A 6,558-nucleotide genomic window follows, 5' to 3' on the forward strand; every position below is an offset into this window, starting at 1 on the left:
CCTTCTGGAATATTCTAGAAAACTCAAAAACTCTTGTTTTACTAGATAGAGCAATTTGTTCTCTGGGCTATTTCCTAGGTCTCCTGTCAGAGGGACCCTCAAACGGTGTTGTTGTTAAGTAAGAGGCCTGTACTGTGGGTCTTAAAAACGACAGACTTTCTTTACAAGCTCTTTCCTAAGCACGGCTTCCTGTCCAGTCTCTGCAGACTCAAGGGCTCCACTCAGAAATTTAATTTTCCCTCTGAAATGAATTATGCATCTCTCCACCGTACTTCTCCCATCTTCCACCTTAGAAAACCGAATAGTACAGGTTGGGATTTTTTGTGTGTTTTGTTTTAAAAGGCATCTTTACCCTTCCAGTTACAGCTCCATTTTATCAAAGAAACTCAGGGGGAATGACATGGGTAAATCCGAGTGTCCTCAGTGATTACAGGAGTCAAGAGAATGGAGCAGGCCCTGTCACCGCAGCAAGAAATAAAGAGGGAGTCCAGACTGTTCTGTTGGGCCAGCACAGTTAAGAAATACAGACATGGTTGTTTATTGTAAAATACGATTATTTACTGAAAGAAACCCAAAATAGAAAACAGGAAAAAAAGAACCCACCACTCATCCACAATATTAACATTTTGATGCTTTGTTTGTTTATTTGTTTTTCTAGTTTAAGAAACAAGAAAATGATATAAAATTTTGGTTTGGGGTTTATGTTTGGTATCAAAATTATTGTTTTGAATGCGAATCAAAATATTTCCTCCTTGGGCAGAGGAAACCTTTAACTAAATACAAGCTGTGCCATCAAAAATTCCTGGAAATAACTCTCCAAAGCAAGGCTGCTGCTTCATGGAAGGAAACGACACTCAGGCTTTAGTGGTCTGAGTACTGCTCAGCCTCTTACATTCTCTGCTATCACAATATATTTCTTTTTTTCTTCTTTAAATTTTTACCCTTAGTTAACAAGTAAGAATTGTGTATATTTATAGGATCTAACATAAAGTTTTCATATAGGCACACACCATATCCTTATATTTCTTAGTTTAGATTCCCTCAAAAGGAGACCCCAAGACCAGGATTTGGGTGCAAACTGTTTATCTGCAGGGTGCTCCAGGAAGTGTGGGTGGGGCGTGGGGATCCCAAGAGGAGGAAGGATGTGAGTGAGCAGGTCACCTCTCTGGGTAACTATGGGCTCTAGCACACAGAAAGGCCTCTGGGGAGAATGTGTGGGGAAAACTTTAAAACTGGTCCACTCAGGGTTGGGGAAGCTGGAGCGTTTATCTACCAACTCCTGCCCCTTGTTCATGGTAACTTCTGGAGTGTTAACTCTGCTCCTCCTGACCAACTTAAAGACCAAAAAATACCTTCCAGCAGGGAAACACAGCTGCTTGAGGTAGAAAGCCACTTGTGTATAAGGAAACTGTCCACTAATGCTGCAGTGACCTGACACAGCAAGAAGAGCATCTGCTATGGCTGCCTACGCTTAGAAATCAATAGATTTCTTGCAAAAATATGACTTTCTGGCTTTGCATAAAATCAGAAAATCTGGGCTTGTATTCCTACATGGAAGGACAAGCTGCTGCTACCATCAGAGGGGACATTTACTCTTTATTGTACCACAGTCTCCACCACTCCCTAACGTCTCTAGCTTAGGTTCAATAGTCAAGTTATTGCTAGTGTTTTTTTAACATCTAAACACTTCCCTCAGCTATGTTATCTGCCTGGCCCCTCCATGAAGGGGACAAGTTGCCTACCCTCGAGGAAGATGCTCACATAGGTCAAGCAGACCTCAGAGTTAGCATTTGATTTCCCAGGACCAAATCTTTAAACATGAAGCTGCAACAGGAACCTGGAGGCCTCTCTTGACATCTTGCCCAGCTCTCATTATGACATTTTAGCCTGTGATTGATATTGTATGTGTCACAGAGACCTTGGCAGTTAATCTCTGGGTCGAATCTATGGAAACCAAACAGAACAGATTTGTCTTCCCCTTCCATTCTGGCTGTGATCTGGAAAACAGACTCTCTTGGCCTCTCTGAGAATTAGAGATTTGGGAGCCATGCAGAGAGGGATGCACACAAGCCGCCTTTAGGATTTGGAAAGATTACAGGTCTGTGGTTTCTGGACGGCTCCATGCTTTGTTCTCTTCCCCCATCAAATCGGCACGACGGAGGATAATAGATCCCAGAGCTCCCTCTGCGTGCCAAGTTGCTCTGGGTAGACCGCACCACTTCCTCCTCTGTCTGGAAATCCAGCCGAGGCTTTCAGCACAGAGGTGGGGCCGGGTATGGCTCTCTCCGCAGTATAATGAAGGAGGACTGGCCTCACCCAGGGTGAGGTCAACTTCAGTGATCAAAAGAGACAGGCGGAGGTTTCAAAATGGAAACCTCCCTAAAATTGCCTCTTCCCAATCCTCCTTTAGTGGCAGGCAGGGTTCAGAAGGGCCTAAACCACCACATTGAGGTACACAGTGCCCAGCTTCTACTCACTTCACTACGAGAAGAGTGGGTACCATGGAGGGGCTAAGTTTCAGGCCTCTAGGAATTAAGGTCCCCATGGGCCTGCAGCAATGAAAGCTGTGACCATGAACTTAGGAGTTGGGGGCGGGGGGTCTGTGTTGGTTCCTGCTAGAAGCTTCAGCCACCCCTTGAGATAATTTCTCCCTTCCCACCTGGAAACACCAGCAGACAGGTCTCAGAGTCAAGTTCAAGCCTGACCAACCACTGGCTGGAAGAAGCAGGGTTCATCCTATTCTGTGCTTTTCACCCCTGCACCTGCCTCTGGATCAGCCAGAGCCTCAGTCCTGCTTCAGCAGCTCTGGCTGAGTTCCCTAGCAAGGCCTCACAGGCCTTTGTCCTTCATTTACCCCTCACAAAACCATTCCTTTGTTCAACACATATTTCCCGAGCACTTTCTACACTTCAGACACTGAGGCTACAAGGATAAACACTAAGGAGGCTCGGACCAAGGTGGCCCAGCCTTTCTCCTTCAGGGCCTGCACCTGAATTTGGGAAAGCCAGACCTACCTCAATGAGAAGAATGGAAAGCATTTAGACTAAGCACTCTTAACTATCCTTCTCGACTGTTCCTTCACACACACACACACACGCGCACATGCATTTGCTTTCTCTGTGCATATATTATATATACATATATATATATATATATATGTGTGTGTGTGTGTGTGTATAAAATATATGTATATTATACATATATATTTCAGTATTGGGGATTGAACCCAGGGATGCTCTACCACAGAGCTCCATCCCCAGCCCCTTTTTTTTTTCCCAGAAGGGGTCTTATTCATTTGTCCAGGCTGCCCTTGAACTTTGGATCTTCCTGCCTCCAACCCCCCAGTAGCTGGGATTACAGGTGTGTGCCACCATGCCTGGCAGCTCCTTGACTCTTGAGTCACATCTCAAACAATTATTATCAACCTTGAGTGATTGTCAGACTCTCCTGGGAGTTTGTTAAAATACAGACTTTGAGGCTCCAGTGTACAGCCCAGGAGTCTGTTTTTAGTCCGTGTCTGATGACCCCAACAGGGATGGTCTTTACATCACACTGAGAGGTTCTCCTCTGCTCCACGTTGCCCTCACCACCCCATCCCAGGAATCAGTGTGCTGCAGGAGGCACTCACAAATCTTGGCTTCCAAGATCCCCACAGACACACACAGTTAGCTCATGATCCTTTAAGGCATCAACTATGGACTTGAGAGAATCTAACCTGAAAGGAGTGGTTTCATCCCTTTCCTCCCCCCACCCATTCTTTTTCTTAAGAGATGAGGTCTCTGAACTCCTGGGCTTAAGCAATCCTTCTTTCTCAGCCTCCTAGGTAGCTGGTACTATAGGTGTGTGCCACCTCATGGCCAGTGCCTCTTTAAAAATTTTTATTACAGATCCTTCCAACACACATAAAAATAGTACCAACCTTGAAATCACCATCCAAGCTCAACTATCACCACCCACAGCCAATCCTGCCTCACACACCTCCACCAAGACCCCACCCTCCAATATGATGTGATTGCATTTTCAACTATATTGTTTTTAATGCAAATCCAAGACATTGTATCATTTCATCTGTGAATATTTAAGATAAGGCCCTGTGGTCCTCTGAATCTCTTGCAAATGTCCCATCAGAGCTAGACCCTGAAGACTTTGCTGAGATTCACCAGTGTGTTCTTCGATCAGAAAGCACATTATGGCTGGGCACGGCGGCATATGCCTATAATCCTGAGGCTGAGGCAGGAGGATCGATTGTGAGTTCAAAGCCAGCCTCAGAAATTTAGTGAGACCCTAAGCAACTCAACAAGACTCTGTCTCTACATAAAATTCAAAAATAGTCTGGGGATGTCGTTCAGTGGTTAAGCACCCCTGAGTTCAAGCAAATAATGTCTGTTATTTCTTCTTATTCTTACATTGTTAGCAGTCAATGTTCAGAGCCTGGCCCAGTAGTTCATTGGGAATTGTAAAAATAGTGCTTCCTTCCTTCTTTATTATCTGGAATACCTTTTCAAAGAGAAAAGTTCCTATATCTGCCCAGTACAGTTTTTATCAGAAAGGAAGAATAAATGTTAGGTTGTTTTCCTTCATTTATTCATCTCAAAATAATGAGCTAATTCCCAGCACCTTCCAACAGCAAATAATTGTTTTAAGTATCTTTACCATTTAAGTGTTTCCATCTGCTGGAGTTGTTGTTACTTTGGTGTTGGGCATTAAACTCAAGGACGCTTTTCACTGAGCAATATCTCCAGCCATTTTTATTTTTTATTTCAAGACAGGGTCTCCCTAAATTGTCCAGGCTGGCCTCAAACTTGTGATCCTCCTGCCTCAGCCTCCTGAGTTGCTGGGATTCTAGGCATGTGCCTGGCTGCTGGAGGTTTTTTATTTTTATTTTTTTGTAGTTGTAGATGGGCAGAATGCCTTTTATTTTATTTTATTTTTTTATGTGGTCCTGAGGATCGAACCCAGTGCCTCACACATGCTACGCAAGCACTCTGCCGCTGAGCTACAGCCCCAGCCCAGGAGTTATTTTTATTACTCATGTTCAGATTGTCCTGTTCCTGAATAAATGGAAGCCTTTGCAAATTTTACTGAGTGGTCTTTGATCCTACTGGTCTATGGAACCACTAGCCCTTTTTTTTTACATTCTTCAAATCCCTGCCTGACCTTCCTCACATTGTATTCTCCATTACTTTCCCTCTCAACAGACTAAGGCCATGTGCTACGAACACCCTCAATTTATAATTTTCCTCATCTGTAAAATGAGGATAATAATAGTGCTCTCCTTATAACAGTTATTCAGATTGAATGAATTTATAACTGTAAAAAACTTGGAATAGTTGTCTGGGACAAAATAAGTTTAAGGACAGTCCTCCCTCAGTATTATGGAGAATTGGTTCCATGACCTCTTGAGGACAGCAAAATCTGGGGGTACTCAATACTCAAATCCCTTACATAAAATAGTGTAGTATTTGCATTTAACCTATGCACATTCTTCTGCATATTTCACATCATCTCCAGATTACTTACAATACTTGATGCAACATATATGCCATATGAATAGTTGTTATTGTTTAGGGAATAAAGTAAAAAAAAGTCTGTACATGTTCAGAACAGATGCAATTTTCCTTTTCCTTTTTTGTACTAGGGATTGAACCCAAGGGTACTTTACCACTCAGCCTCATCCCCAGCCTTTTCAATTTTTATTTTGAGACAGTGTTTTACTAAGTTGCTTAGGGCCTCTCTTAAATTTCCCAGGCTGGCCTTGAACTTGCAGTCCTTCTGCCTCAGTCTCCTGAGTCAATGGGATTACAGGTGTGCACCACTACACCAGATCAATTTTTCTTTTCTGAATATTTTCAATGTTGTTGGTTGAATCATAAATTTGGAACATGAGGATATGGACGACTGACTGTATTTGTCAAATAAATAACATTCCCTCTCTGCCACAGGCCTATCTCTATACTCCTCAGTCATTTCACCCTTTTCTCCTTCCCTCTAGTCTCAGAGCATGAGTACAACTTCCCTTCCCTGGCTGTCTGGCCATACATGTGCCATTAACTTGGCTCATAGAACACACACTGCCCTATTCCACTGTGAATTCATTTCCTCAGGGACAATGGAAACTCTTCTTCTGCATTCCACTAGCAGAGCCTGACAAGCTCTCCAGACATGTTTCAATCTGCAGACAGAACAGCTCCTAGCATGAATATCTCTTTTGACTCCCTGATAAACTAATGCAGCAATGGCCAGCCTCCTGGTGTGAGCCGTGAACATGACCCCAACTGTCCTAACAAGCTGGCTATCCCTCCTGTAGCAGCTTGCCTCCCACCCCAAGGCTTCTGAAGCCCTGCTTCTGCCCTTGGCTGTGCTGACCTGGACAAACCTGCTCTGGGCTTAGCCATGTGCCCTTTCTGCTGGCCAAGTGCTCCCTGCAGCTATCAAGCATGCTACAGTCCTGCAACACCAGGGGCTTCTGAACTTTCCTATTTGAGATAAAAATGGCCCAAACTAGCAGATTCCAATCAGATGACAGAAAAAGTAGGCACCAAAGAGGGAATAAAGTCT

Source organism: Marmota flaviventris, chromosome 4, assembly GCF_047511675.1.
Source record: "Marmota flaviventris isolate mMarFla1 chromosome 4, mMarFla1.hap1, whole genome shotgun sequence".
Lineage (NCBI taxonomy): Eukaryota > Metazoa > Chordata > Mammalia > Rodentia > Sciuridae > Marmota > Marmota flaviventris.